General features: G+C 39.0%; 1 long non-coding RNA gene across 1 annotated transcript; it reads left to right on the top strand.

Annotated features, from left to right (window-relative positions):
• Positions 1–1,884: 1,884 nt before the first annotated feature.
• LOC123724144 (uncharacterized) lies at positions 1,885–2,739 on the top strand. The gene is made up of 2 exons (XR_006756829.1): positions 1,885–2,156; positions 2,427–2,739. It is a non-coding gene; the product is annotated as an uncharacterized lncRNA (long non-coding RNA).
• Positions 2,740–14,317: the final 11,578 nt, after the last annotated feature.

Below are 14,317 nucleotides of genomic sequence, written 5' to 3'. Positions count from 1 at the left end.
GGGTCAGAATATGATGACGTGTTGAAGGTCTCCGGTGTGAATCTCCGCGTGGGCCGTTTAGGCTTCAATAAATGATGCACTTCTCTGGTGCAACTCTCTGGTTGTCCTCACGATGTCAGTGTCCTTTTGGCTTAATAGTCTAATTCCTCACCCTCGTCCTGAAAGGGGTCTTCTGAGGACAGCCAGCCCTGTAGCTCAGGGCTCACAGCGTAGGAATGAAAGCAGTGTAGGTACACGATTTGATTGAGACTGGTGAAATGGAAAGTCCTGAATTCACCCTTTTTAGATGACATTTTCCACACAACATACAATGTATAAACATCAAGGACATATTAGGAAAACTCTTAAAGTTACAATGTTTTCGTTATAACGTCGTCCTTTGACTTTTAAAAACGTAACAAAAATGACATTAATTTTTATATTCCATCTATCGTCATTACCACCATTGCGGCTGATGAAACCATTGTTCCAAAGTCTATTTATTGCATGTTTGATGTTCTGAAGCCGGTTCTCCAAAGTGAGAAGACAAAGGAATTTTGTCTGTTGCCTAAGATTTACAATGGGCGTGAGGGGTCATAAAACCCCCACATCTTCATACCCCTAGATCATCATTCAAACAGTTTTAGAAACTTCAGTGTTTTCTATCCACATCTAGTAATAATATGCAAATATTTTACTCTGGGCCCGAGTATTAGGCAGTTTACTCTGGGCACACTTTTCATCCTAAAATGAAAATACTGCCCCCTATACCTTAAAAAGTTAATGGCGAGCCAATTACAGAAATGGCTGACGGTTGTGAGTGTGACTAAATAAAAGCAGGGAATTCTACCAGATATTTTTTTTAGTTGGACACTGTCTCGTTGGTTTAACATTATATCCTAATTTGACTTTGGTGCAGGTCATGTTCTTCACATTACCGTCTCTGGTAAACACATACTATATCAAAGAAAAATTATGTTTATTTGTCACATGCACAGGATACAGAAGGTGTAGTGAAATGGTTACTTGCATAGTGGAGTCTTTTGTTTAGACATGTAGCTAGCTAGCTAAACAATGAACCATAATCCCAACACATAACATTACTGCCCTACAGGTAGCTAACCAACCAGGTTCAATGTTATCTAGCTAGCTAACATTAGGCTATAACTAGCAATGCAAACGGCTCTGAAATATGAATAATATTACTACACAGATCAAACACATAACATTAGCTAGTGAGCCAGCCAGCTAATGTTAGCTAGCTAGCTAACAGTATGCTTTAATTTCAAATGAAAACAACTTTCTGGCAAAATTTCAAATGTATAATATCTGAAAATGTAGCTAGCTAGACTACCTTGCCAGTATACATGGATGGATGCTTCTCCCTCTCTGTCAATGATGCCATGGTTGCCCTTAGTTTGAAGATGTAATCCGGAGACAGGTGTTTTATACAACAGTCTTCTGTGTGTTCTCTTTTCGAATTTCAACTCCCTCTGCATATTTGCCAGCATTTTCTCCATCTCCTTAGCTATCATACTCTAATTCCACTGGGCATTCTACTGATTTCAAAACTCCGTCCTCCAGAAACTGGAGAGTAACACTTTTGCAGTTCTACTACGTGATATCTTTCAAAAAAGCCACGTTAGAAAGGATTACCTACACATACTGACCAGCTCATGTTATAGACAGAAGCATGCTACATGGCAGACCAATCTGAACTCATCTCTCGGCATCTCAGCCAATCATGCCTAACAGGAAGGTTCCTGGCTTTTCCGCGGCTAAACCAACTAGGCTCATAATTTAACAATTGAATCCTACAGACGAAGAACCGTATATGTGACATTTTAAAAAAAAACGAGATATACATGAAAAATCATTATTGGACACCCTTTTTATATAGTGAACCGGTTTCACAAGCTTTCCACGCGCTAATTAACAATATGTTTAAATTTAAAGATAGGCTCTCGTGGAATAACCGTTTATGTGCACCACTCAGAATGGACGGACAAGCGCACAACTTTTCTGTTGCTGATGAAAATCACCGAAATGTGGGAAAGAAACGTAAAACAAAACTAAAAGAATGGAAAGACAGGCAAAGGAAGATCTTACGGGATGCGGGAAAACCCTATACAAATCGTAAGGGTCAAGAAAAAACTGGGAAAAGCTGTCCAAAAGAGGTATGTGGAAGAACCGTATATCAAACAATCAAGCTAGCTAGCTATAGAGTACAGTAACTAACATGTATGTTCTGGGTTGTCTAATTTGTAACTATAGAGAAAACATATTAGCTAAAGTTCGTTGGCTACTAACTTATACATTATCGTTACAAATGTTATTGCTAGATTATAGAAGAAACATAGCTAGCTACTTTTTGTCCATCCACCGGATGATTCGACATGGCTACAGTAGCTAGCTAGTTATATGTAACGTTACACTGTATCCTGCAGGGAAGAGCGTGTTCCACGACGTGCAGAAAGGATTGTGGAAAGTTGATTGATGAGCGCAAGCTGCATCTGTTCAACAGTTTCTACACTGTCCCATACGAGAAACAACAAGCACAACCAGCAAAACCATTCAAGGTGATGAGGATGCAATGTGAAGACTTCAGTCACCTCCCAGATTCTGTTCTCAAGCGACCAGCTGGACTACAGACCACTTCAGTGAGGTGGTTAAAAGTCACATGTATTGCACAGAGAATAGTTTACTAACATCCCATCAACATGCAACATGTTGTTCTAACAATAAAATATCCTAATGATTCCCTTTTTTTATTCATTACAATATACATCTCTGTCACCACATTTAGCATCAACTCTAAGCAGTTAATACTTATTTACTGCTGTCACCTCAGTACAGGACGTTTCTTGTCTTTAGCATGGGTTTAACGCAATTCAAAACTTAATTGCAGATCATAGTGTTAAACGCAAAGAGAATGGTTTTCTGAACGTTTTGTAATATTGACCTTAGGGACCTGCATAATGGACATGCATATTGGCACATCACATTGATCCATATTTGATATGTACAAGTTGTACTTCTTTTGATTGAATTAATTTAATTGTATTCTATTTTTGCAGTTATTCTATGGTATGTTCACATTGAGGGCTTCATTTTAAATGAGACTAAGATTTCATGACTCAACTTTTAAGAAAAGTCATCGGTGCTAAAGTTGATAGACCACCTTTAAATGAACCTCCATTAAATGAATTAACTACATATTGCATTTAAGTTATTTACATGAAGGGCATCTGTACTTGAAAGTACTTAAAACATCATATCAGGTATTAAAAAAGGACATCTTACAAGTGTCATGCAAAATGTCACATATACTGTTCTTCCACAAACTGAAATCTTCACTGGAGATATACTGTTCTTCCACATTCTAAAAATTAAAACGGCAATAAAAAAAGTATTTTTTGAAATAACAAAAAAATATCAATTGTTGTTGGAAGATATGAGTATGGTGAATTATTTGTCAACCATAAAACACCCAATGTGGTACACACAATGAATAATATAAAAATAACTGATTATCTTAAAATGGAAAAATTGTCACATATATGGTTCTTCGTCTGTAGGATTCAATTGTATTCGTATTTACACATGGCATTTACACATGTTTGTTATTAAGGCACATGAAAGTTCACATGTTCCAGAAAGCATTTCTGAAAAGAAATATGCATTTAGATTTTTTTAACAGTTTACATTCAAATACCTCTCCTGTGAAGTAGTGACGCGTGACATAGCCCTATTTTCCTGAAACAAGTCACATATAGTCAGGAAAAACTACAGAGCCCTAACTATGTAGCCTGGGTAACAGTCTGTTTGTGCAAACAATACACTCCTTGTCATTCCATACATGACAAGGAGTTGGAATGATAACACAAACAGATCTGGGGCCAGACTACCACTACCAGACTAATAGATAACCTCTCGTCAGACTGTTGTGGATCAAGGTAACCCATCAACAGTACTCAAATACCTGCCTTCTGTGGTAGAGAACAAGACTAACATTCTCCAATGATTGTGTTTTAGTCCAGGACTATACTAATCTGAGTCTCAGAAACCGTCCCTTTGTCAGAGGCTTTAGGCTGGCTTCACTGAACCATGTCTTTATTGTACATGGTGCACATACATGAGACATATGATAGTGTTGGCTGCATGTCCAGCGCTTATATTTAGCCTAACAATTAAGTGTTTTACCATTTTATTTGCAGGACAACCCAGGCTACAAGTACAATACAAACAATTTGACATAAACAGTTGCACTCATGAGTTTTATGGAAACATTTCAATAAAAAAAAACAGGTCTGCCTAAGCAAAATCAAAGCAAAATCAATCTGATCAAAATGAATTTTATGGATGATGTAAGTACATAAATAGTTTGCTCAGTGGGAAATATACAACTAGTCAGCGACAACTGTGTGGAGTTTGTGACAGCAACTATGTGAGCTTATTACAGTATTGAAGACACTATATCCTGGGATTTCCTATGATCTTCAATGTAGATGAACCCCTCACCTTCTAACAACTCTTGTGTCGCTTGTGAGCATCATAGAGCAAAACATGATACATGTGCATCTCAGCTTTTCATAGATAGCTTTTTATAGTTTGTAGCTCAAACCATTCGGACTCTACAGACGTTTTTGTGAAAAGACCCGGGCCCCCGGCCCCTTCGTGACACGCCCTTAACTCACAAACACTGCTCTAGCTCAGTCCCCGTTAATCACACAGACTAATGGTATATAAGGATGCAGAATATATATACAAATCCTAGGCCAGTGGTTCCCAAACTTTTTATAGTCCCGTACCCCTCCAAATATTCAACCTCCAGCTGTGTACCCCCTCTAGCACCAGTGTCAGTGCATTCTCAAATGTTGTTTTTTGCCATCATTGTAAGCCTGCCACACAAACACTATACGATACATTTATTAAACATAAGAACGAGTGTGAGTTTTTGTCACAACCCGGCTCGTGGGAAGTGACAAAGAGCTCTTATAGGACCAGAGCACAAATAATAATATAATAATAATCAATTTTGCTCTTTATTTAGCCATCTTACATATAAAAACGTATTTGTTCATCGAAAATGGTGAATAACTCACAACAGGTTAATGAGAAGGGTGTGCTTGAAAGGATGCAAATAACTCTGCAGTGTTGGGTTGTATTGTTGAGTCTCACAGTCTGTGCCTGTATTTAGTTTTCATGCTAGTGAGGGCCCGAGAATCCACTCTCACACACAGTTGAAGTCGGAAGTTTGCATACACCTTAGCCAAATACATTTAAACTCAGTTTTTCACAATTCCTGACATTTAATCATAGTAAAAATGCCCTTAGGTCAGTTAGGATCACCACTTTATTTTAAGAAAGTGAAATGTCAGAATAATAGTAGAGAGAATTATTTATTTCAGCTTATATTTCTTTCATCACATTCCCAGTGGGTCAGAAGTTTACATACAATCAATTAGTATTTAGTAGCATTGCCTTTAAATTGTTTAACTTGGGTCAAACATTTCAGGTAGCCTTACACAAGCTTCCCACAATAAGTTGGGTGAATTTTGGCCCATTCCTCCTGACTGAGCTGGTGTAACTGAGTCAGGTTTGTAGGCCTCTTTGCTCGCACACACTTTTTCAGTTCTGCCCACAAATCTTCTATAGGATTGAGGTCAGGGCTTTGTGATGGCCACTCCAATACCTTGACTTTGTTGTCCTTAAGCCATTTTGCCACAACTTTGGAAGTATGCTTGGGGTCATTGTCCATTTGGAAGACGCATTTGCGACCAAGCTTTACCTTCCTGACTGATGTCTTGAGATGTTGCGTCAATATATCCACACAATTTTCCCACCTCATGATGCCATCTATTTTGTGAAGTGCACCAGTCCCTCCTGCAGCAAAGCACCCTCACAACATGATGCTGCCACACCCCTGCTTCACGGTTGGGATGGTGTTCTTCGGCTTGCAAGCCACACCCTTTTTCCTCCAAACATAACGATTGTCATTATGGCCAAATAGTTATATTTTTGTTACATCAGACCAGATAACATTTCTCCAAAAAGTATGATCTTTGTCCCCATGTGCAGTTGCAAACCGTATTCTGGCTTTTTTATGGCGGTTTTGGAGCAGTGGCTTCTTCCTTGCTGAGCGGCCTTTCAGGTTATGTCGATATAGGACTCGTTTTACTGTGGATATAGATACTTTTGTACCTGTTTCCTCCAGCATCATCACAAGATCCTTTGCGGTTGTTCTGGGATTGATTTGCACTTTTCGCACCAAAGTACGTTAATCTCTAGAAGACAGAACACATCTCCTTCCTGAGCGTCATGATGGCTGCGTGGTCCCATGGTGTTTATACTTGCGTACTATTGTTTGTACAGATGAACGTGGTACCTTCAGGCGTTTGGAAATTGCTCCCAACCAGACTTGTGGAGGTCTACAATTTTTCTTCTGGGTTCTTGGCTGATTTCTTTTGATTTTCTCATGATGTCAAGCAAAGAGGCTCTGAGTTTGAAGGTAGGCCTTGAAATACATCCACAGGTACACCTCCAATTGATTCAAATGATGTCAATTAGCCTATCAGAAGCTTCTAAAGCCGCCATGACATCATTTTGGGGAATTTTCCAAGCTGTTTAAAGGCACAGTCAACTTAGTGTATGTAAACTTCTGACCCACTGGAATTGTGATACAGTGAATTTTAAGTGAAATAATCTGTCTGTAAACAATTGTTGAAAAAATTACTTGTGTCATGCACAGAGTAGATGTCCTAACCGACTTGCCAAAACTATAGTTTGTTAACAAGAAATTTGTGGAGTGGTTGAAAAGAGAGTTTTAATCACTCCAACGTAAGTGTATGTAAAGTTCCGACTTCAACTGTAGGTACGTGGTTGCAAAGGGCATCAGTGTCTTAACAGCGTGATTTGCCAAGGCAAGAAACTGTGAGCGCAGCCCCATCCAGAAATCTGGCAGTGGTTTATGATTAACTTCTTTGGGATAGGGGGCAGTATTTTCACGGCCGGATAAAAAACGTACCCGATTAAATCTGGTTACTACTCCTGCCCAGAAACTAGAATATGCATATAATTAGTAGATTTGGATAGAAAACACTATACAGTTTCTAAAAGTGTTTGAATGGTGTCTGTGAGTATAACAGAACTCATATGGCAGGCCAAAACCTGAGAAGATTCCATACAGGAAGTGCCCTGTCTGACAATTTGTTGTCCTTCTGTTGCATCTCTATCGAAAATATCAAAATCAAATCAAATCAAATTTATTTTTATATAGCCCTTCGTACATCAGCTGATATTCTCAAAGTGCTGTACAGAAACCCAGCCTAAAACCCCAAACAGCAAGCAAAGCATGTGAAAGAAGCACGGTGGCTAGGAAAAACTCCCTAGGAAAAACTCCCTAGAAAGGCCAAAAACCTAGGAAGAAACCTAGAGAGGAACCAGGCTATGAGGGGTGGCCAGTCCTCTTCTGGCTGTGCAGGGTGGATATTATAACAGAACATGGTCAATATGTTAATGTTCATAAATGACCAGCATGGTCAAATAATAATAATCATAGTAGTTGTCGAGGGTGCAACAAGCACGTCCGGTGAACAATAAATACAGCATCTGTGCTGTAACGTGACATTTTCTAAGGCTTCCTTGGCTCTCTAAAGCTGCCAGAAAGTGGAATGGGGTGTCTCCTGTCTCTGGGCAAAGAACAGCAGCAGAATTTGTGAGTGGTCAGCCTGGGGACAGTGACACTGGAGATGCACGGTCACGAGAATACTCGTTTGAATATTATCACTATTTTAAGAGAAAAATAGCAAAAAAACTCATTTTAAACAGCGTTTGACATGCTTCTAAGTACGGTAATGGAATATTTTGACACTTTTTGTCACGAAATGCGCTCGCGCGACACCCTTCGGATAGTGACCTGAATGCACGAACAAAACGGAGCTATTTCAATATAACTATGGATTATTTGGAACCAAAACAACATTTGTTGTTGAAGTAGAAGTCCTGGGAGTGCATTCTGACGAAGAACAGCAAAGGTAATCCAATTTTTCTAATAGTAATTCTGACTTTAGGTTGTCCCAAACTTGGTGGGTGTCAAAAAAGCTAGCCATGATGGCCGAGCTATGTACTCAGAATATTGCAAAATGTGCTTTCGCCGAAAAGCTATTTTAAAATCTGACATTGCGATTGCATAAAGGAGTTCTGTATCTATAATTCTTAAAATACTTGTTATGTATTTTGTCAACGTTTATCATGAGTAATTTAGTAAATTCACCGGAAGTTTCCGGTGGGTATGCTATTTCTGAACGTCACATGCTAATGTAAAAAGCTGTTTTTTGATATAAATATGAACTTGATTGAACAAAACATGCCTGTATTGTATAACATAATGTCCGAGGAGTGTCATATGATGAAGATCATCAAAGGTTAGTGCTGCATTTAGCTGTGGTTTGGGTTTTTGTGACATATATGCTTGCTTTGAAAATGGGTGTGTGATTATTTTTTGGCTGAGTACTCTCCTGACATAATCTAATGTTTTGCTTCCGCTGTAAAGCCTTTTTGAAATCGGACAATGTGGTTAGATTAACGAGAGTCTTATCTTTAAAATGGTGTAAAATAGTTGATTGTTTGAGAAAATTGAATTGTGGTATTTTAGTTGGTTTTGTATTTCGCGCCGTGCGATGCTATTGGCTGTTGGCTAGGGGTTCCGCAGGCGGAACGGGGTTGCGCTAGCGGAACGCCATGCCAATATCCAATGGTACAGAGTGGCGCGAAATACAAAAACCTCAAAAATGCTATAATTTCAATTTTTGAAACATACGACTATTTTACACCATTTTAATGTCAAGACTCTCTTTAACCTGTTATGGATAGGGGGCAGTATTTTCACGGCCGGATAAAAAACGTACCCGATTTAATCTGATTATTACTCCTGCCCAGAAACTAAAATATGCATATAATTATTAGCTTTGGATAGAAAACACTCCAAAGTTTCTAAAACTGTTTGAATGGTGTCTGTGAGTATAACAGAACTCATTTGGCAGGCCAAAACCTGAGAAGATTCCAAACAGGAAGCGCCCTCTCTGACCATTTCTTGGCCTTCTTGATCATCTCTATCCAAAACAGGGGATCTCTGCTGTAACGTGACACTTCCTACGGCTCCCATAGGCTCTCAGAAGGCGGCAAAAAGCTGAATGATGTCTTTGCAGGCCCTGGCTGAAAAACACTACCGCGTTTAGATAGGGTCGATCAGAGAACAGAGACTGGAGGCGCGTGCACGAGGCGACACCAAGTTTTTATTATTTCGTCTTTGAACGAAAACAACGACTCCCGGTCGGAATATTATCGTTTTTGACGAGAAAAATAGCATAAAAATTGATTTTAAACAGCGGTTGACATGCTTCGAAGTACGGTAATGGAATATTTAGAATTTGTTTGTCACGAAACGCGTCGGGCGCGTAACCCTTCGTCACCCTCGGATAGTGTCTTGAACGCACGAACAAAACGCTGCTATTTGGATATAACTATGGATTATTTTGAACCAAACCAACATTTGTTATAGAAGTAGAAGTCCTGGGAGTGCATTCTGACGAAGAACAGCAAAGGTAATAGAATTTTTCTTATAGTAACTCTGAGTTTGGTGAGGGTCAAACTTGGTGGGTGTCAAAATAGCTAGCCTGTGATGGCAAGCTATCTAATCAGAATATTGCTAGCGGAACACCTGCTCCAATATTCAATGATAGGTGTGGAGCGAATGACAAATTCCTAAAAAATACAAAAACTTCAATTTTTCAAACATATTACTATTTCACAGCATTTTAAAGACAAGACTCTCCTTTATCTAACCACACTGTCCGATTTCAAAAAGGCTTTACAGCGAAAGCAAAACATTAGATTATGTCAGCAGAGTACCAAGCCAGAAATAATCAGACACACATTTTTCAAGATAGCATATAATGTCACAAAAACCCAGAAGACAGCTAAATGCAGCACTAACCTTTGATGATCTTCATCAGATGACACACCTAGGACATTATGTTATACAATACCTGCATGTTTTGTTCAATCAAGTTCATATTTATATCAAAAAACAGCTTTTCACATTAGCATGTGACGTTCAGAACTAGCATACCCCCCGCAATCTTCCGGAGGAATTTGCTAACAATTTACTAAATTACTCACGATAAACGTTCACAAAAAGCATAACAATTATTTAAAGAATTATAGATACAGAACTCCTCTATGCACTCGATATGTCCGATTTTAAAATAGCTTTTTGGTGAAAGCACATTTTGCAATATTCTAAGTACATAGCCCAGCCATCACGGGCTAGCTATTTAGACACCCGGCAAGTTTAGCACTCACCAATATCAGATTTACTATTATAAAAGTTTGATTACCTTTTGTTGTCTTCGTCAGAATGCACTCCCAGGACTGCTACTTCAATAACAAATGTTGGTTTGGTCCAAAATAATCCATCGTTATATCCGAATAATATCCGAATAATATTCCGACCGGGAATGTCCATTTAGCTAAACAGAGGAAAGAAAACAAAGCTTTCGGTCGACGCGGGCACGAGCCTGAGTCTCACAGTACTGTAACCAGCCACTACCCAAACGCGCTACTTTGTTTCAGCCAGAGCCTGCAAAGCCACGATTCAGTGTTTTCCCGCCTTCTGAGAGCCTATGGCAGCCGTAGGAAGTGTCACGGGACAGCAAAGATCCTCACTCTTCAATAAACAGAGACAAGAAGAACGACACCTTGTCAGACAGGCCACTTCCTGCATGAAATCTTCTCAGGTTTTTGCCTGCCATATGAGTTCTGTTATACTCACAGACACCATTCAAACACTTTTAGAAACTTTGGAGTGTTTTCTATCCAAAGCCAATATTTATATGCATATTCCAGTTACTGGGCAGGAGTAGTAACCAGATTAAATCGGGTACGTTTTTTATCCAGCCGTGAAAATACTGCCCCTAGCCATAACAGGTTAACATGTGATGTTCAGAACATGCATTCACACCCAAAACTTCCGGTGAATTTACTAAGTTACTCATGATAAACGTTGACAAAATACATAACAAGTATTTTAAGAATTATAGATACAGAACTCCTTTATGCAATCGCTATGTCAGATTTTAAAATAGCTTTTCGGTGAAAGCACATTTTGCAATATTCTGAGTAGATAGCGCGGCCATCACAGGCTAGCTATTTTGACACCCACCAAGTTTGGCACTCACCAAACTCAGATTTACTATAAGAAAAATTGGATTACCTTTGCTGTTCTTTGTCAGAATGCACTCCCAGGACTTCTACTTCCACACCAATGTTGTTTTTGTTCCAAATAATCCATAGTTATATCCAAATAGCGGCATTTTGTTCTTGCGTTCAAGACACTATCCGAAGGGTGACGCGCCGGCGCGTATCGTGACAAAAGATTTCAGAATATTCCATTACCGTACTTCTAAGCATGTCAAACGCTGTTTAACCTCTTACATCTAGACGTTCCGCTAGCGGAACACCTGCTCCAATATCCAATGATAGGCGTGGTGCGAATTACAAATTCCTCAAAAATACAAAAACTTCAATTTTTCAAACATATGACTATTTTACACCATTTTAAAGACAAGACTCTCCTTTATCTAACCACACTGTCCGATTTCAAAAAGGCTTTACAGCGAAAGCAAAACATTAGATTATGTCAGCAGAGTACCCAGCCAGAAATAATCAGACACCCATTTTTCAAACTAGCATATAATGTCACAAAAAACAAAACCACAGCTAAATGCAGCACTAACCTTTGATGATCTTCATCAGATGACACTCCTAGGACATTATGTTATACAATACATGCATGTTTGGTCAATCAAGTTCATATTTATATCAAAAACCAGCTTTTACATTAGCATGTGACGTTCAGAACTAGCATACCCACCGAACACTTCCGGTGAATTTACTAAATTACTCACGATAAACGTTCACAAAAAACATAACAATTATTTTAAGAATTATAGATATAGAACTCCTTTATGCAATCGCGGTGTCCGATTTTAAAATAGCTTTTCGGTGAAAGCACATTTTGCAATATTCTGAGTAGATAGCCCGGCCATCACAGGCTAGCTATTTTGACACCCACCAAGTTTGGCACTCACCAAACTCAGATTTACTATAAGAAAAATTGGATTACCTTTGCTGTTCTTTGTCAGAATGCACTCCCAGGACTTCTACTTCCACACCAATGTTGTTTTTGTTCCAAATAATCCATAGTTATATCCAAATAGCGGCATTTTGTTCTTGCGTTCAAGACACTATCCGAAGGGTGACGCGCCGGCGCGTATCGTGACAAAAGATTTCAGAATATTCCATTACCGTACTTCTAAGCATGTCAAACGCTGTTTAACCTCTTACATCTAGACGTTCCGCTAGCGGAACACCTGCTCAAATATCCAATGATAGGCGTGGTGCGAATTACAAATTCCTCAAAAATACAAAAACTTCCATTTTTCAAACATATGACTATTTTACACCATTTTAAAGACAAGACTCTCCTTTATCTAACCACACTGTCCGATTTCAAAAAGGCTTTACAGCGAAAGCAAAACATTAGATTATGTCAGCAGAGTACCCAGCCAGAAATAATCAGACACCCATTTTTCAAACTAGCATATAATGTCACAAAAAACAAAACCACAGCTAAATGCAGCACTAACCTTTGATGATCTTCATCAGATGACACTCCTAGGACATTATGTTATACAATACATGCATGTTTGGTCAATCAAGTTCATATTTATATCAAAAACCAGCTTTTACATTAGCATGTGACGTTCAGAACTAGCATACCCACCGAACACTTCCGGTGAATTTACTAAATTACTCACGATAAACGTTCACAAAAAACATAACAATTATTTTAAGAATTATAGATACAGAACTCCTTTATGCAATCGCGGTGTCCGATTTTAAAATAGCTTTTCGGTGAAAGCACATTTTGCAATATTCTGAGTAGATAGCCCGGCCATCACAGACTAGCTATTTTGACACCCACCAAGTTTGGCACTCACCAAACTCAGATTTACTATAAGAAAAATTGGATTACCTTTGCTGTTCTTTGTCAGAATGCACTCCCAGGACTTCTACTTCCACACCAATGTTGTTTTTGTTCCAAATAATCCGTAGTTATATCCAAATAGCGGCGTTTTGTTCTTGCGTTCAAGACACTATGCGAAGGGTGACGCGCCGGCGCGTATCGTGACAAACATTTTACAATATTCCATTACTGTACTTCGAAGCATGTCAAAAGTTGTTTAAAATCAATTTTTATGCGATTTTTCTTGTAATATTCCGACCGGGAGACGTCGTTTTCGTTCATAGACTGAAAATGAAAATGGACTCTTCACGTGCACGCGCGCACCCGTTTCATTGTTCTCAGATCGACCACTATCCAAATGCGCTACTGTTTTTCAGCCAGGGACTGCAGAGTCATCATTCCCCGTTCTGGCGCCTTCTGAGAGCCTATGGGAGCCTTAGAAAATGTCACGGTACAGCAGAGATCCTCTATTTTCCATAAAGAGACTATAGAAGGCCAAGAAATGGTCAGAGAGGGCACTTCCTGTATGCAATCTTCTCAGGTTTTGGCCTGCCATATGAGTTCTGTTATACTCACAGACACCATTCAAACAGTTTTAGAAACATTAGGGTGTTTTCTATCCAAATCAAACAATTATATGCATATTCTAGTTTCTGGGCAAGAGTAATAACCAGATTAAATCAGGTACGTTTTTTATCCGGCAATGAAAATACTGCCCCCTATCCTAAACAGGTTAGAAGCATGTCAAACGTTGTTTAAAATCAAATTTTATGGTATTTTTCTCGTAAAATAGCGATAATATTCCAACCGGACAATAGTGTATTCATTCATAGAGAGAAAAGAAAAAACAGCATGGTCGCGGGACCGCGCATCTCCAATCTCTTGTCACTAGGCAGACCACTGACAAACTGTGCTAGTATACTCTGCCCAGAGACAGGAGACACCTCAATTCGCATTCTGAAGGCTTTTGAGAGCCAATGGAAGCCTTACAAAGTGCTTCGTAACAGCTCAGATACTGTAGTTTTGATAGAGAACCAAAAGAAGAACTACAAATTTACAGACAGGCCACTTCCTGCTTGGAATCTTCTCAGGTTTTTGCCTGCCATATGAGTTCTGTTATACTCACAGACACCATTCAAACAGTTTTAGAAACTTCAGAGTGTTTTCTATGCAAATCTACTAATAATATGCATATTCCCGTTTCTGGGCAAGAGTAGTAACCAGTTTAAATCGGGTACGTTTTTTTCA

The sequence above is a fragment of the Salmo salar genome, chromosome ssa09 (assembly GCF_905237065.1).
Source record: "Salmo salar chromosome ssa09, Ssal_v3.1, whole genome shotgun sequence".
Taxonomy (NCBI): Eukaryota; Metazoa; Chordata; class Actinopteri; order Salmoniformes; family Salmonidae; genus Salmo; species Salmo salar.
This window is presented reverse-complemented; position numbering and strand designations above follow the sequence as displayed.